Source organism: Lutra lutra, chromosome 17, assembly GCF_902655055.1.
Source record: "Lutra lutra chromosome 17, mLutLut1.2, whole genome shotgun sequence".
In the NCBI taxonomy this organism is placed as follows: Eukaryota; Metazoa; Chordata; class Mammalia; order Carnivora; family Mustelidae; genus Lutra; species Lutra lutra.
In genome coordinates, this window is record NC_062294.1 from 42800320 (window position 1) to 42818287 (window position 17968).

The 17968-nt window shown below is 48.9% G+C and overlaps 1 long non-coding RNA gene and 1 pseudogene across 1 annotated transcript in view; one reads left to right on the plus strand and one right to left on the minus strand.

The window, feature by feature from the left end:
- Positions 1-1528: 1528 nt before the first annotated feature.
- Positions 1529-7731, minus strand: LOC125088468 (zinc finger protein 792-like; annotated as a pseudogene).
- Positions 7732-8335: 604 nt separating this feature from the next.
- Positions 8336-17968, plus strand: part of LOC125088473 (uncharacterized) — a 56170-nt gene continuing 46537 nt past the window's right edge. Inside the window, exons 1-2 of the long non-coding RNA XR_007123709.1 lie at positions 8336-8530; positions 12101-12217. This is a non-coding gene — a long non-coding RNA (uncharacterized LOC125088473). The remainder of the gene's footprint in view (positions 8531-12100; positions 12218-17968) is intronic.

A 17968-nucleotide genomic window follows, 5' to 3' on the forward strand; every position in this document is an offset into this window, starting at 1 on the left:
GATGGTAAATTTTATGTTATGTGTATTTTGCCAGAGATTTTTTAATTAAAAAATAAAGCATAAAAAATTGTGATGGATTCATTTGAGAGCACTACGCAACAGCAAAAAGAATGACCTGTTCATACATACAGCATGGATAATTCTTCAGATGATTACATTGTGAAAGAAAATAGACCAAAATAAGGTATAAATACTTTATGATTCCAGTTGTATAAAATTCTAAGAAAGGCAAGCAAATCTGTAGTTAAAAAAAAAAGAAAGAAAAGGAAATCAATGGTTTACTAGGAAGGCAAGGAGGGATAGTAAAGGGCATGAGGTAGCTTTGTGGGTGACAGATAGGTCCATTGTCATGGTTCTGTGTTGGTTCCCTGAGTGTATATATACTGAAAAACTTCTTAAACAGTGCACATCAAATACGTACGACTGTTGCATGACAAATGTATCTCAACAAAGCATTTAAAGAAATTGTTGCACATAAAAATCTGATCTCCCGTTCATGTCAGAAATTAGAGGATTTGGCAATCCTACATTGACTCTCTCTCTCTCTTTCATGCCTTGGCAGCAAAAATGGATATGTGACAAATGCTACACCCCTGAGTACAGGATCTGCCTTCTCTCAGCCCCATTCTCCCGCCAAAGCAGCAACAGCTGTGGCACGAAAAGTGCAGGGAGCCTTGTACCCACAAAACTTTAGATTTGCTCTGTCAGTGACCTAAGTCATAGGACAGAGGTCTGGAGGTCCTGAGAATTTCTGCAAAGCCTGAGTCCTGCACAGTCATATTCAAAGGAACATTCGTGGATGGACTTTTAGAACCAGGCACATTCCCTCTAGCTGCTACAGACTCGCCTATTCTACTCTCACCGCCAGTGTTTCTACAAATTATGGTCTCAACTGGGCCAGTAAATCCGACAATTAGGACACCTGTCTACCAGAGGCAAACTTCAAGACAAATGGCTCCTTGGCAAGTGTCAGTGTAAACAGGTCTAATTAACAGTGCTAGGGAACATGAGGCATCCCATAGAAACACAGGGCCCTATTCATGCCGCTCCCAGATGCAGAGGAGGTTGTCACAACTGCCCCGTCCTCAGGGTCATCCCTGGCTCACAAAAATTCATGCCACTCAGATCCCAACATTAGGCCCACAAAGTCCTACCATCTTTCCCAGGAGACCTTGAGTAGCAACACAAAGGAGGCCAAATCTGGACCGAGAGCTATTCTCCACCATCCTGCTCTTTCTCCGAGGCAATACACTTAGAAACCCTTTTCGTTTGGTAGACCTCAACTGCGTTCTCAACCCACTTCACAGTGATCAAAACACATTGGATTAAAGGTGGCTTGATCATTAAGTGCAATGTAAAGTAGGTGATTGTTGGGATGGATAATGTGGAGTCTGGATAAATCCATCATGAGCATCGTATGAGATCAGCCATGTCTTTGAAAGAAGGGAAACCTTCTCTGCAAGCCGCCTGCAGAACCCAGCTCAGGTCTTCACAGTCAAAGATATGGGGGTCATGTCCATTAGCTATGCTGGTCACAGAGGGAAGGAATGACATCTTCCTTTGGCCTCAGGCTACTCGGGATTCCCTCTAAGAAAAGGAAGAAGTCCGAATACAGGGACTGGCTGAAACATATTCTAGGAGACCTGCCAGAGCTCTATGGCTTCTACCTCAAACACTCGCAGTGGCAAAGCTCTGGTAGAATCCATGGTGAGAAAAATGCTGCTTTGTTTCCAGAAGCTTCCAGCAGAACTAGCATTCATAGGGACTCTGCCCATTGTGGACATTGGGATGAACAAGGTTCATCCTCTGGTTGATGGCCCCCTCCTAAAGACTGTTCTCAGAGCTTATCACCTGTGCACATCGTTGTGCTGGAAGAGGGTGCACACTCACTGCACTCCTTTCTCTCATGTGAATTTTCTGGTGCCGGACGAGGGTTAGGCCTCTGGCTGAAGGCTTTTCCACATTCACCGCACTTATATGACCTGTCTGGTTTGTGAACCTTCTGGTGTTGCCTCAGATTAGACCTCTGCCTGAAGGTTTTCCCACATTCAAGGCATTCATAAGGCCGCTCACTGGTGTGAAGCCTCCGATGGTTACTGAGGCTGGAGCTTTGGTTAAAGAATTTCCCACATTCGGGGCACTGATAAGGCCGTTCCCCTGTGTGAAGTCTCCGATGGCTATGGAGGCTGGAGCTCTGGCTAAACAATTTCCCACATTCGCTGCACTCATAAGGCCGCTCCCCAGTGTGGACTCTCTGATGCTTCATGAGGTCAGAGCTCCGGCTGAAGGCTTTCCCACATTCTCTGCACCTGTAAGGCCGTTCACCAGTGTGGACGATCTGATGTTGGATGAGACTGGCGATGTGGCTGAAGAATTTCCCACATTCATTGCACTTATAAGGTCTTTCTCCAGTGTGAACCCTCCAGTGCTTAATGAGGCTGGAGTTGCAGTTGAAAGACTTCCCACACTCTCTGCACTTATGAGCGCTTTTGCCCGTATGGACCCGCTTATGATGAATGAGGTTGGAGCGCTGGCTGAAGAACTTGCCACACTCACTGCACTCATAAGGCTTCTCTCCAGTGTGCACCCTCTTATGCTGAATGAGGTTGAGCTTCGGCTAAAGAATTTCCCACATTCGCTGCACACATAAGGGCTTTCCCCAGTGTGAACACTCTGATGTCTCACGAGACTACAGTGTCGCTGAAGAACTTCCCACATTCGCAGCACTCATAAGGCTTTCCTCTGTTGTGATCTCTCTGGTGCTGAGAGAGACCGGACACGTGGCTAAAGAATATCCCACATTTGTTGCACTCAAAAGGCCTTTCCCCCGTGTGGGTTCTCTGGTGCCGAACAGGTTGCGGGTTTGTCAGGGAAAGCGTTCCCAAATTCACCACACTTGTTATGATTTTGTGCACCAGTGCTCTGGGGAGGCTCCTCCACTCTGTGAACGACCTGGCGCTGGAGAAAGCCGGATGCGGCCATACCGCCGCCGAAGTCCTTCCCATTCTCCCTGACTGTGAGAGGCTCCTTTGATGTGTCATCTCTGCAGCTCTTCACAAGGGAGGCCCTATCCTCATCCCTTCTGACAGGCTTGTCTATGTTCTGCTGCTGCTGAAGGTTTGCACTGGACTCTGACCCTTTCCCAGATGCCTCACACCCATCTGGTTTCTGCCTGGGATGTGTTGCCTGGTGTTCGGTCAGGTGCAAAACATCTTTCAAGTGCAGGCCACATGTGTCATGGGAGTCGTCCTTCTGGTTACACAGAGCCACTTTGAGCTTCCTGTCCTGTGACACTCCTTCTGCAGACACACTACACTCACCCTCCGCTCCACAGCCAAAACCTGAAAGCAGAGAAATGCTGGTGAAGTTCCCAGGATCCCTGAGGGAAGGAAGCAGCCCATGACAAATCATGCCTGACCCTGGCATGAGTCCTTGGGACTGATGGCAGGAGGATGAGCCTGACATCGGGGTAAGGAATGGTCTGCCGCAGTACCGAGCCTGGCCGGGTCACAAACCAGGGGAGGCCTTGCCAGGCCTAAGGACACAAGGATGGGGCTCAATCTTGGGCCAGAAGGCGGGGTCTCCAACTCACTCCTCTCTAAAGGCTTTCTGCAGGGCCTTGGCCGCTGCTAACACACGAGCCCCAGGCAGAACGGTGTGCCCAGCCCAGGGAAGTCTGACTGCTACTGAGCAGCTCATGTTTACGAACTACGAAAGGGAATACGCACCTATCATGACATAATGAGTGTAGGTCCACGCTGGAGACAGTCTCAGAGGGAGCTGTGTAAAGAGTGAGCCAGGGGACGCAAGTCAGAGCAGAAACAAGTGGGCCATGTGTCAAGAGCAGGAAAGGAAAGGTAGAAGAGAGATGTGGACAATGGCTTCGGCACCAAAACAATGATGAGCCTGAGGAAACACTGTAGGTGGGATCTGAAGACAGCAGTGACATCACCTGCCCCCCAAACCCACTCACCGGAGACAAGTCCACTGTATGCCCCTCTTGCCATGGCTGACGTCATGTCCACCCTGTCAGGCACCCACGGCTCTGCCCCATCTGCAGCTGGGCAACTATGTGAGACCTGAAGACGTCAGACCTGAGGAAAGACAGGGTTGGTAAGTGGACAGCAGCTGGCCAGGTGACCCACCTGATGACAGACCACAGGAAAGAAAGTGAAAGAGTACAACAGGAACACACAAGAGAGGTACGGCAGGAACATCCCAGTGGTCACGGCAAGCGGGAACCGCATCAGGGTTGTGGCGGTCAGGCCCCAGGAAACGTTAGCTAGAGGACGCGATCACCCAGGCAGGGAGTGGCCGAGCAGCCGGGATCCGCTGGGCCACCCGCAGGACTCCTCATTCACGGCCCCTCCCCACAATGCTTTGCGGCAGCAGGTACTGGTGCTGCTCCGGGAGGGGCTGGGACACTGCGCTGGGCCTGGGCCTGGAACCTGCAGCGCATATCCTGGGAGAGTGGGGAAGGAAGCGGTTGCCAGTAGGGCTGGCCAAGTGAAAGAAAAGGGGACAGGCGGAAACGAGCTCAGGACACCCAGTGGGGTGAAGTCCTTACCCAGCGAGGCTATGAGGGCAAAGTTCTCCAGCATCACATCGCAGTACAGAAGCCTCTGAGCCTCATCAAGGAGCCCCCACTCCTCCTGGGAGAAGTCAATGGTCACGTCCTCAAAGGTCACACAGCCCTGCCATAATGGGGACAGTTCATTCCAGGATCAGCTTCTCTCCTCAGGCACTCCCATCTGTCCCCTGTTCCCCTTCCTCCCCAGCTTCCCAACTCAGAGGAGATCTCAGGCCCTGGGTCCACTGGTGTTTGCTCTTTTCTATGCCTCACCTGACCTCTGTGTCAGTCCACGGCATCAGCGGGCAGCGGGGCAGAGAGACACCAGGGCCCAACGCCCTCCTCTGTGGGCCCCTCCCATGTCACCAACATTATCCTTCCCATATACAAACATGGACTCAATCTTCTCCCTTAATGGCCAGTACCAAGGCCCTGGGGCCAACAGCTCACACTCAATCCTTATATGCGTATCACTCTTGGACTGCACCTTCCTCAGACTCCGGACCTCACCATGCATCCCCATTGTCACTGTACCTTCTCCCCATCCCTGCCCACATCACAGCATTGCTACAGACCCTCACATGTCATCACTCTGCACACGACAACCAGAACGTTCTTAGCAAACACAACCATGATCCCATCCAGACCCTTGGATGGCTCCCACTGCCAACAGCAACTCCCGCCCATGATTTGAAGGGCTTCCCTGCCCAGCATTTTCCTAGCTTCAGCCTGAGTCTCGCAGAGCCACACAGACACCAGATACCCTTGGGCCTCTTCCTCTTCTATGCTGCACATGGGTTCTCCGATCCCCACCCTCAGGGTCACCCACTCCCTGCTGACCCCATTTGCCACTGAGTTAATTTCCCAGCCCAAATGAAAACCCCCAGGCCCTATCAAGGGGTACCACAGGGCCTGCTGAGAATGTAGAGCGGTGAACCAGCACCAGCCCAGGGCTCGCTGTAATACTACCTTCATTACAACTGAGCCTACCCACCCCTCCCATATCTACACCACCTGCCAGACCCCCTTGCCCGCCCCCCACACCCGGACAACTACTCCTCCATGTCTTTCTCCATGACACCCAACAAGCCAACCACGGTGTCCCAGCAAGAGACCCCGTTCTCAGATCAGAGGCCCCGCCTTCCTCTTTCCCTCTAACACCACTGCCACCATGACCTGAAGGTTCACCCTCTTTTTTTTTCTTTTTTAAAGATTTTATTTATTTATTTGACAGACAGAGATTACAAGTAGGCAGAGAGGGAGGCAGAGAGAGAGAGAGGAGGAAGCAGGCTCCCTGCTGAGCAGAGAGCCCCATGCGGGGCTCGATCCCAGGACCCTGGGATCATGACCTGAGCCAAAGGCAGAGGCTTTAACCCACTGAGCCACCCAGGCGCCCTGAAGATTCACCCTCTTGAACTGGACACACAACCGCACTCTTGTCCATGCACCAGATACCACATTTTAGTTATTTTAACTGTGGAAAGACTAACCAAGTAAGAAGAGCAAAGGCTATTGATACTGAGCTTGCGACAGGAAGGGAGAGAGTCCCTGTCGCTCACGTTTTGGCAGACTCAAAGGCAGGCAGAGGAGTGGGAAAGCTTTAGCGGGAAAGGGAAGGCTTCAGATGTGCCCTGACTGGGGGCCTGCTGGCCAGGAGAGGCTGTAAGCAATCTAACTAGATGCGGGGCATCCTATGTGACTGGTTAGGCGTGCGTGTTTGGTTTTCTCTCCTTGGTCCCAGACTGGAAGTAGGAACAAAAATTAGAGAAGCTGGCAGTTACTAATCCCACCCCGGTCGTGTGGGGCGGGTTGTTACAGAAGGTACCGTTTCTGGATTGTCACTAGAGATAGCAATCTTGCTTCCTGCGAGTCTAATTTAAGCGGGCTAGAGTCCTGGGTTGTTTGTTGTAGATAAAGAGGTTGGTTTCCTGGGCAGGTCCCTGCAGGTTGTGGGTAAGAATTCTATTTTTATATATGGTCTGGCCTTTGTCCCTTTGTGTACTAGGCCTCTCCTGACCTGGAACTATACCACCCTCACACACCAGATCCGGTGTCTAGCTGCCCACTCGGCTCCATTCTGGGGTCTCTGGGACATCAGAGCTCAGCAGGGCCAAAACCTCACTTCTGTTCTTATATTGAAAATTCCTTCTAGAACCAACTTCCCCATCTCAGTTGATGGCGCATCCATCCTTCCAGCTGCTGCAGCCAAAAACCATCCCTTCTCTTTTTCACTTTCCACATCGGAAAATCTGGTCGGCCTGACTTAAAAGAGGGATCCAGAATCCAATCAATCACTTCTGCCTCCAGCCACCTGCACTACTCAACTGAGCTACTCCGATAACGCGCTCCTTGCCCTCCCTGTCTCCACCCTATCCCCAAGTCCGTTTCCACTCTGCGTCCACAGGGAGCCCGTCAAGACCCAAGTCAGATCACCTCCCTCTTCTACTCGAAACCGTCTATGGCTCCCAACACCCTCAGGACAGCTCTTCAGCCCGCCATTCCGGGCCTCACCGTCTCCCACCTGCTCTCCAAATACTCAGCTCAATCTCACCGCCAAGCTTTTGCGCACGCCGATGCCTGTGTCTAGGAAACCTCTCCTCGCCTCCTGCCACTAGATTCGGAAATGCGAAGCGCTCTGCTGGTACCACCTCCGGCCTGGATCCAGCACCCAGGCTGGGCGTAGCTCCCCTCCAGCGCCCCAGACTCAAAAGCCGAGGAGAAATGGGAGAGGATAGAGACAGACAAGGCCACCTCCGCGGTCCGGGCGCCAGGCACAAGGGCGTGGGGGTCGCGGCGGCTACCTGTGCACTCACCTGTGCCGGGGCCCTGAGCGCCGCCGCCACCACCATCGCTGCCCCGGCTCGCAGCGGAGCCGCGGGAGACGGGTCAGCGCCCAATGCCGCCATCCGTGCCCGGGCTCGCAGCGGAGTCGGCGGAGACCGGTCAGCTTCGCCTGACCCGGGGCACGGCGGGCCTGGGCTCCCGGCTGATGCCGGCGTGCGACGCGAGGCGCGGGCGGACCTAGCGGACGCGAGTCCCTGGGCGCCGGGTGGAGCAGGGGCCCAGCCCCCGGTCTCGGCTCCCTAGCTCCGAAAAGGCCGGGTAACGTGGGCGCTCGACCCTCCGCCCGGGCCAGGCTGGCTGGCCTGGAACGCAGGAAGTTCCAGCCCGGACCGGCGCAGAACCACCCGCCAGTCATTGGCACTGCGCCAGGAGCGGATTCTAGGTTTAGTCTCCTCGGACCGCGTTTCCGGTCCCGCCCCCTGCCGTGCTGGTGCGCGGTGCAAGGTGGGGTACGGGGGGGCGGTGCTTATTGGGGGGGTGCTGGGGGCAGTACTGGGAGGCGGTGCTGGGTGGCGGTGCTGGGAGGTTGCCGGGTGGTGGTGCGGTGGTGGGGGAGGTGCTCAGTGAGCGGTTCTGGGGGGCGTCGGGGTTAAGTAGTTGTGCTGGGAGCGGGGGGCGATGCTGGGAGGGCGGTGCGAGGGGACAGTTCTAGGAGGTGGTGCTGGGACGGCGGCGCTGGGTAGTGATGCGTCTGGGGGAGGGTCCCTGGGCGGGGGCAGTGGGTGATGGTGCGGGCGGGGTGACGGGAGGTGGTTCCGGGAACGCGGAGCTGGGAGGGCGGGTGCGAGGGGGCAGTGCTGGGTTGTGGTGCGGGAGGTTGGGGAGCGGTGGAGTGGAGTGGTAGTGCGGAGGTGGCTGTGTTGGGGACGGTGCGAGTGGGCGGTGCTTGGAAAGCCGCGCCCCCTCGGCGCGGTGTTAGGTGGGAGAAGTTAGCGCGGAGGGGAGGTGTGTGCGTAGGTTTCCTGCTTCTCCCTGGTTCCTGCAGGTTCTCCAATGTTGGGGGGGTCCCGCAGCTTTATCTTCTTCACTGGCCGTCCCCAGACTGCTCTGTCTGGAGCCAAGTCCCAGTCGCCCTTAGGGGACTCTGACGGGAGACCAATTTGTGCGTGGGTGCAGGTGAGTCCTGCACCTTTTGAGGGTCCGTGATCAAAGGAGTGACACTGATACAAATTGAAGGTCAAACAAAGCTTTCTTTTGCGCCAGCACCGAGGATGAAACGGACGGGCTGGGGTATCTCTTACAGAGAGAGCAACCACCTGCACGCTCACAGACTAGCTTTTTTTTTTTTTTTTTAAGATTTTATTTATTTATTTGACAGAGAGAGAGCACAAGTAGGTAGACAGGCAAGCAGAGAGAGAGAGAGGAAAAAGCAGGCTCCCTGCTAAGCAGAGAGGCTGATGCGGGACTTGATCCCAGGACCCTGATCACGACCTGAGCCGAAGGCAGAGGCTTAACCCACTTAGCCACCCAGGCGCCCCTCACAGACTAGCTTTTATAGGGCAAAGGCCATGTAGTTGAGCCTGGCCAATGAGATTGTAACACACAGGGAAAGTTGCAGTCATGGTAGGTCACATGCAGGTGGGCAATTGAATTACAATTTACCCTATAGTAGCTGTTTGAACGAACCTATCACTCTGGTCAGAATTGGCGCCCAAAAGGTGGGGTTTACATTCTTTGGTGGTTAGGGAGATAGTCTGTGTGCTTTACGGATTGGATGTCTCCACCTGGCCTGACTCGTCCTTGTATTCTGGGCTCTGTTATCTCCCCCTGACCTGACCCGACCTTGTGTTTGGGCTCTGTTATCAGGGACTGGTCGACCATATTTTACTGGTTTCCCAGACTTGATTCTAAGTAAGTTCCTCTAGGGTGGCGGGGGGAACAGGGTCAGTGTTAAGTTTCACTGCACAAACAACAAAATGGCTGTTTCACCGACATGGAGTCGCTCTGGCTAAGTAGGCCCTTACACTTTCAGACCTTCTGGAGGACCCAGGTTCACACTGACTAATGAAAAATCAACACCTGATCTGCAGGGTCTGTTTACTCATAGTGAACGTAGCTCTAATTCAGTGCTCCTCAAACCAGCAGAAGCACCATTTGTTAAAAATGCAAGGTCTTGGGCTACAATGCAAACCTAGGGACTCGGAAGTTCTGCAGGTGGGGCCCAGTCTCGTGCTGGCGCGTGCGTGTGTTTTTGTGTCTGTCTCTTGGTACGTAACAGGGCCCACACGTGTTTACTGCTACGTAGGTAAGAGCCATCAGCAGCAGCAACAACATTGTCATCCCAAGTCCCACAGTTAGAGGGCAAATCAGAGACAGCTCTCTACAGGATAACTGGGATATTTGTCAAAATAATGATTCTCTAATTCAGCAAAAAACGGCATGGGTGATGATGATAATGTTTACATGAAAGCACCCTTTTACCATTTGGCTATTTTATTTAAAATACATCAGAAAAAAATACATCATGCAGGAGAGTTTCATAAACAAAAGGTAGGCCTATTATGTAAGGGACGGATTCTTACAGATCACATGATTCAACGTTGGAGAACATCAGGGTTAGATGTTAGCACCTCAGGCTTGAGTGGACATCATGGAAATGACATGGTGTCAAGTTCATTACACAGGGTGTCATGTCATCACTCATGTCTAATTCTTATGCATTGAAGAAAAAATTATTCAAGACACTTGCTGAGGAATGATAAGGCAGACTCAATTCTCAGGCCCTATTGTGCTAGGTATAGGGACCACTGCCATAGGAGCTTATAGTGAGAGAGGGGGATTGAGATCCAGGTAGAAAGAAAAGTGGGAATTTATAGCCAAGGAAGAGGTGGGGGTTCAGGGATGGGAAATTACTAAGAGAAGACATGAGGGGTAAGAGAGGTTCTGACTAAACCTAACAGGATTCTTGCTGAAGGCCCACTGGGATCATCACCTGTCAGGTAGGGGGTGTTGGGGAATGAGGGACCTGATCAGATATCACCAGTGATCAGATATGGAGGGTAGTTCTGGTCAAAATGATTTGGGATTCTTGCTACAACACAGACAGGAACATGGAAGTCTGAACATCAGGGCCTTGTTGAGAAGAGAATTCAGAAGAGCCTAAGTAGAAGTTGGTCAAGGAGAATATCTTTGTCACAGGAACCAACACTTGCCCCTCTCCTGACTATCCTGTGGCCTTCAGAACAGCCAAATCCAGGTTCAAATATCTGATCATGAGACATCCCCTTTGAGGTCCATCAGCTGGAGGTTACCAGGCCTTGTCCTCATCAAGGCTCAGTCAGTCCACTACCCGTACATGCAGCCCACCAGGGACCACTGATTCCTGGAGAACTGGAAACCAAGGCCCAAGGAGGCCATACCAGAACGAGGCACGACATGAAGACATAATGAGGACATAATCTCACAGTCGCTTCTGTCCATTTTTCATTGCCCCCAAACTCATTTACATGGTCCAAATTAAAGGGAGGGAAGCAAAGTTTACAGAAGGAGAAAAAGAGATTGCTGAGGGCACCTGGGTGGCTCAGTCAGTTAAGCATCTCGCTCTTGATTTCGGCTCAGGTCATGGTCTCAGGGGCTGTGAGGTCGAGCCCTGTGTCAGGCTTGCGCTCAGCCGGGAGTCTGCTGGAGATTCTACCTTTCCCTCTGGCCCTCCCCTGACTCTCACTCTTTCTCTCTCTCTCTCTTTCAAATGAATAAATAAATCCTTTTTAAAAAGAGAGATGGATGAGCGTATCACGAGTTTCAATACAATTCATCAATTTGGTAACCAAATACGCATTTTTTATTCCTTTGTGCTTTCAACACTCATTGCCTCTATTTTATGTGACAGCCCCAAAACCCTATCCAGTCACTGCCTCAATCTCAGTCTTAGTACTTATGCTCCTAACCTAACCTAATCCCAGGAAACTATAACAAAATAGGTTACTTGTCACCTCTCACTCCCAGTATAACCTATGGTTCAGGGACATGTGCAAGGACCTTTTAAACTACTGAAGAAATTACAACCACCTAAGTTTCTGTACATAGCAAAAGTGTGTCCCAAGAAAAAAGATAACTGAAAGAAGATTATTTCAATCCCCAAAGGAAAATTTTAATGGAAAAATAACCGCCATAAAATGCGATTCTAAGGACTATAACTTAAGAACAATGAAAAGTGATTCCAGGCAGAATCTTCGGGGAGAGAGGGGTGAGGATCTGAGAAAGGCATGTGTCTGTGACTTCTCTAATAGTGCATTCTCTGTATCAAATGTGAATATTATCTCCTGTGGACTTAGAACGATGGCATTACCATGCATACCCTAAAAATCATAGTACTTGGGGCGCCTGGGTGGCTCAGTCAGTTAAGCGCCTGCCTTCAGCTCAGGTCATGATCTCAGGGTCCTGGGATTGAGCCCCACATCAGGTTTCCTGCTTGACAGAGAGCCTGCTTCTCCCTCTAACTCAGACCCTCCCCCTGCTTATGTTCCGTCTCTCTCTGTCTCAAATGGGTAAATAAAATCTTTAAAAATAAATCATAGTACTCAAAATGGGACAAAGGGATGAATATTCCAAGTTCCCCATATGAATCCATAGTTTACATTAGAGTTCCCTATGTTGTACTTTTGAGAAAGGGAAACTGAAGGAATCCTACTTAAAAAACAAAACAAAACTATTTTTTTTTCCTTTTCCTGTCTCTGTTCCTCCTAGGACCTGCACCCCCACCTTACACAGGCCTTGATGTATGTCGTCCTTGTGAAGGTCAAGGAGTTCATGATTTCTCTGGAGTCTTCTAGCAGAATAGCTAACACCTAAAGGATTGATCAAGTGAGGTTGTCATATACGTTTTCCAAGCCATGACTCCAGACACCTTGAGGCCAAGACCCCTGGCTCCAGGGTATTAGGTGACTTAGAGAGAACACCTGAGTACTCACCCTTGTTAGACCAGGTCCTGGATGCCTAAGAGGACATGTGTACCAGATCACCATCGCCAATAGAAAGTCTAGACCCCGGGGCGCCTGGGTGGCTCAGTGGGTTAAGCCGCTGCCTTCGGCTCAGGTCATGATCTCAGAGTCCTGGGATCGAGTCCCGCATCGGGCTCTCTGCTCAGCAGGGAGCCTGCTTCCTCCTGTCTCTCTGCCTGCCTCTCTGCCTGCTTGTGATCTCTCTCTGTCAAATAAATAAATAAAATCTTAAAAAAAAAAAAAGAAAGTCTAGACCCCAAACAAAGATGACTCTTTCTCCTTTCCTTTCAAGCCTACCAGATGTTCTCTCCGCATCTACTCTCTCTACACCTTCAATAAACCCTGCTCTTACTTCCTGAGGGCTTGTGTTTGATCTCCTTCCTGCACAAAGCCAAGGATGCTCTTGGCTGGTCCTATAGGACCCCCTCTGGGTCCTCAGACCTCGCCTACGTGCCTCACTTTCTATGGGTTTTGACAAATATTTATCACATGTGGTGTCTAAATGGGGTGTCTCTCCAGATCAGATGAGGCCCCCAGATGTGGAGCGACAATTGGATGGAAGCCGGTGGCGTGGGCCTGAAAGAGTTCATCTGAAGCAGAACAAAGGAGATTGCCATGCATTGAATACACCGCAGTGGAGAAGGGGAAGGACAGCAGAGGAGAGGCCGTGTGCAAGGTGGCAGTGGGTGGGGACTGTTTTTAAAGGAGGGAGATGAAGAGGTATGGATGGATGGAATTCTCCATTTTTGGTAACTGTGCCTGGTTGTAAGTAGCCCAGTGGTCATTTAGGGCCTGTGGAGATTTTGAGGATGGGCCTGTCTGGATTCAGCTGGGGGGTCCCTGTGGGCCCTCTGTACATCCCATTGCTCAAGCCTCTTTGCCTAAAAGTGACCTCTACATCTTGTAGTCACCATTATACTTGCATACAAAGTACTTTCATTGCCGTAAACAAATCCCCTGTGTTCCATCTACTCATCCGTCCACCCCTTCTTCCCCCAGGAACTCCTCAACACTACTGGCCTTTTTACTGCCTCCATGATTTTTCCTTTTCCAGAATGGCATCTCGTTGGAATGATACACTATTTAGCCTCTTCATATTGGCTTCTTTCACTTCGTGGTATACACTTAAGTTTCCTCTAAGTCTTTCATAGCTTGGTAGCTCATTTCTTTTTAGCACTGCATAATATTCCATTGTCTGAATGGACCATGGTTTACATTTCCATTCACCTACTGAAGGACATCTTGGTTACTTCCAGTTTCTGGCGATTATGAATAAAACTGCTATAAACATCCATATGCAAGTTTGTGTGTGTGGACAGAAGTTTTCGCTTCTTTCGAGGAAATACCATGGAGTGCAACTGCTGAATTGTGTTAAGAGTCTGTTGAGTTTTGCAAGAGATTGCCAAATTTTCTCCAAAGCCAATGTACCATTTTGCTTTCCCACCAGCAATGAATGAGAGTTCCTGTTGCTCCACATCCTCATCAGCATTTGGTGTTGTCGGTCTTTTGGACTGTGGCATTCTGAGAGGTGTGTAGTGGTATGACACTGTGGTGTTAATTTGCATTTCCCTAATAATATGTGGTGGTGAGCATCTTTTCATATGCTTACTCTCCCTCTGTGTCTCTTTGGGGAGGTGTCTGTTCCTTTTGCCCAGTTTTTATTGGGTGGTTTACATTCTCTGTCGAGTTAAAATTCCTTCATTTTAGTCACTGTCCTTTATCAGATACACATTTTGTAAAAAATGCCCTCCCCATTTGAAGGTTGTCTTCTTATTCTATTGACAGTCCCTTTCACAGAGCAGAAGTTTTTAATTTGAAGGAAGCCCAGTTCATCAATTTCTTTCTTTTATGGCTCATCCTTTGGTACGTATATAAAAAGTCACAGCCAAACCAAGGTGATTCAGATTTTGTTTTGCAGTTTTGTGCTTTAAATTTCGGCGCCTGGGAGGCTCAGTGGGTTGAGCCTCTGCCTTCAGCTCAGGTCATGATCTCAGGGTCCTGGGATTGAGCTCCACATTAGGCTGTCTGCTCAGCAGGGAGCCTGCTTCTCCCTCTCTCTCTCTGCCTGCCTCTCTGCCTACTTGTGATTTCTCTCTGTCAAATAAATAAATAAAATCTTTAAAAAAAATTTAGGACTGTGAACAATTTCGAGTTAATATTTGTGGAGATGAAAGGTCTTTGTCTAGATTCTAGATACCCTCTTTATTTATTTATTTTCATATGGGGATGTCCAGTTGTTCCAGTGCCATTTGTTGGAAAGATTACCCTCTCTCCATCAAACCGTTTTGCTCATTTGTCACAGATAAGTTGACTCCATTTATATGGGTCCATTTCTGAGCTCTGTAAGATCAATGCAGTTCTCCAGTTCTCAGCAGACACTGACTGTGTGTCCTATAAATCTGGCTCAATTCTGACCCTCCCTACCTGTCTCATGGAAAGTGTTGCCAATTTGTACAAAAATTATGAGCCATAAATAAAATTGTAAAATGCGTATTGTTTTTTCAACCCCAGCACTATCATTGCTTTTATACCCTCTGACACCACTTCTTTCGTCATGGTTGATTTACACTCTGTTTTCTTCAGCAGACCCCCTGTATGTAACTCCCAATCCCTTTTCGCCCTCCTATGTGAAAATCAACAGTGTACCTGGACTGTCGTGCTCCAAGGTTTTTCCAACATCCCTACTTGTTTTACCTGAATATTTTGTGTAAATCTGAAGACTCTGGGCTTCTCTTATAATTCAGTGCTCTCTCAATATGTGGAGGACCTTCTTTGTTCTACTGGGTTCAGTAACTTGGAGTCCGACACTTAATACTCACTAGAAGCTCTGGCTTGGGTTAACCTTGAAAAGAAAACTGTCAGTGATTTTACCAACAAAATGGGTTTATTCAGAAATTGCAGAGAATTACATCTCCAGACTGGCAAACTACAGCAAAACCATAGGGAAGTCCAAAGAACAAAGGAGAAGAATGTTCTTTTATGGAGAAAAGTGGGGAGTTGGGAGAGGCTGTTGTAAACAAAAAGTCCATGGGAGTCAACGGGGAGTCCAAAGTCTAGTTCCTTTTCATTAGTTGAGTTGTGACAGTCTCTCATTGGCTGGGCTGTTGCTGGGCAAGGAGGAAATCTTCCTTCCCCATCCTGGGGTAGTAAAGGAGGCTTCCTCCTGTTGGAAAATGCAAAGTAGTTCTCTTCCTGTTGGCTCTGCAAGGGGCTGTGAGGAGTGATACAGTATGAGAGCTCCCCCTTCGGGCCTCCCGATTCCATGTTCAGTGACATTTCCTTTAATTCAGTTTCACAGTTTTAGCTCAAAAGCCATCTACTGTCTATGCAGATAATAAATTTCCTAGTCTTAACTAAAGTGCAGGCTCTTGTGAGAATCCCAAGTTCTGCTATCTGGGATGAATTCTCTTCTCTGGGATGATTTTGTGTTGGGCTAAGTCTCATATTCATTGGGTTCTGGAAATCTGTAATGGCATATGCTGCCCACCCATCTTCCCTCCAGGAACCATCCGTTTGTTCTCTCTAGTAAAGAGTCTGTTTCTTGGTTTGTCTCTTTATTTTCTTTGTTCCTTTGTTCTGTTTCTTAAATTCCAGGTATGAGTGAAATCATATGGTATTTGTCTTTCTCTGCCTACCTTATTTCACTAAGCATTATACGCTCCAGTTTCCATCCATATAATTGGAATGGTAAGATTTCATTCTTTTTTTAAAGATTTTATATATTTATTTATTTATTATTTACTTATTTTATTTATTTATTTTAGAGAGAGAGAGCATGAGCGGGAGGGCAGAGAAAGAGAGAGAGAGAATCTCAAGTAGACGCCACACTGAACATGGACCCAACCGTGGGCTGGTTACCGGGACCCTTGAGCTTAAACCAAGAGTTGGAAGCTTAATCGACCGAGTCACCCAGGTGCCCCAAAGTTTCATTCTTTTTATGGCTGAATACTATTCCAGTGTGTGTGTGTGTCTGTGTGTGTGTGTGCATGTGTGTGTGTACCACACCTTCTTTATCTGTTTGTCTCTTGATGGACACTTGGGCTGCTTCCATAACTTGGCTCTTGTAAATAACACTACTGTAAACAAAGGAGTGGTTGTATCCTTTCAAATTAGTGTTTTTGTGTCCTGTGGAAAAATACGCGGTAGTGGGATTCCTGGATCATATGGTTAATTCTATTTTTAACTTTTTGAGGACCCTCCATACATTTTTCCCCAGAGTGACTCTACCAGTTTGCATTCCCACCAACAGTGTAAGACGGCTCCTTTTTCTCCACATTCTTGCCAACACCTGTTGTTTCTTGTGTTGCTGATTTCAGCCGTTCTGACGGGTGTGAGGTGATCTCTCCTTGTACTGTTGATTTGCATTTCCCTGACGATGTGACGTTGAACATCGTTTCATGTGTCTATTGGGAATCTGTTTGTCTTCTTTGGAGAAATGTCTGTTGATGTCTCCTAGTGCCTCTTTATTACTGATTGTTTTCAAAGTATTACTATTTCCTTTTCAATTCTTTCCATTGAATTTAGAAATCCCCTTTCAAGTCATCCAAAAAGAATTCCCTAGCATTTTTCATGAGACTTGGTTGTCAAGGTGCTTGAGTCTGATCCCTTATTGTCTGTGGTGTGGAAACAGTGCCTCTCAGGTTACTTTTAAGATTTCTTTGGGGGTTTATATCTCTTTTTAGGTGTCCTCCTTCTTTCTCAGCCTGTCTTTGCAAATTATAGTTCCAAGATTAGTGTTTGTGATTTATGTTTTTAATTTACTAGTATATTTTTGTACGTCCTTAAGGAAATTTGTTTTCATGCCAGCTCAGGAGATGAAGGACAGTGATATTCACATCTCCGAGTCTGTGCTTAGGCACGGGTTTGATTCCTGGCTCAGCTGCTGTGAACTTTCAGAAGAAAATGGATATAAAGCCACCAAGTTACTAGTAATCAAGCTGTCCATTTTATGCTAGGAGTGTTTCTGATGCTGTTCCTTTCAAAATACACAAGTTCTTACCAACAACTGCCTCAAAGGATAGTGCTATCCGTTTTTACGAGACTTGAACCCCAAACTACATGCCAGCATTGCATGGCTTCTCACTGTTCTCTCTGAAACTTCAGCCAAGCCACCCTCTGCTCACAGGGACCACTCTTCGGGATTCCAGCCTCTGAGGATTAAATGGAGTCGCCACGCTATTCACGAACATTTTGTATCTTCCTTTTCCCTCTCATATAACCCAACTACAGCCCGTACACATCCCTGAGTCAACCAGCTGTTTTCTTATAACCCCTGGGTTTTCCAATCTCTGAGATGCTTTTGCCTTAACAGGAGACCACGCGAAGTTGGGGATTGGATCTGTATTATAATCCAGCCATCCCAGGATTAGACTTTGGGTTCAGGTTTCAGAAATCTCAACTTGGTGGTGGAGGGAAATAAGGGTTTCTTTTAGGACGGCCATAAAAGCTGTCTATCCCTTACCCTGACCTTGAGCTGAGAATTTGAAGCCCTGAGCTCATCTTCTTTGTGTACTTTGAAGCAACCAACAGACCTCATTATACTCCTTTTTAGATTTTTGCTAAAATGATCTGTGGCCGCAACGATGTGGTTGGTCGTCTAGAGCCTTACCGCAGA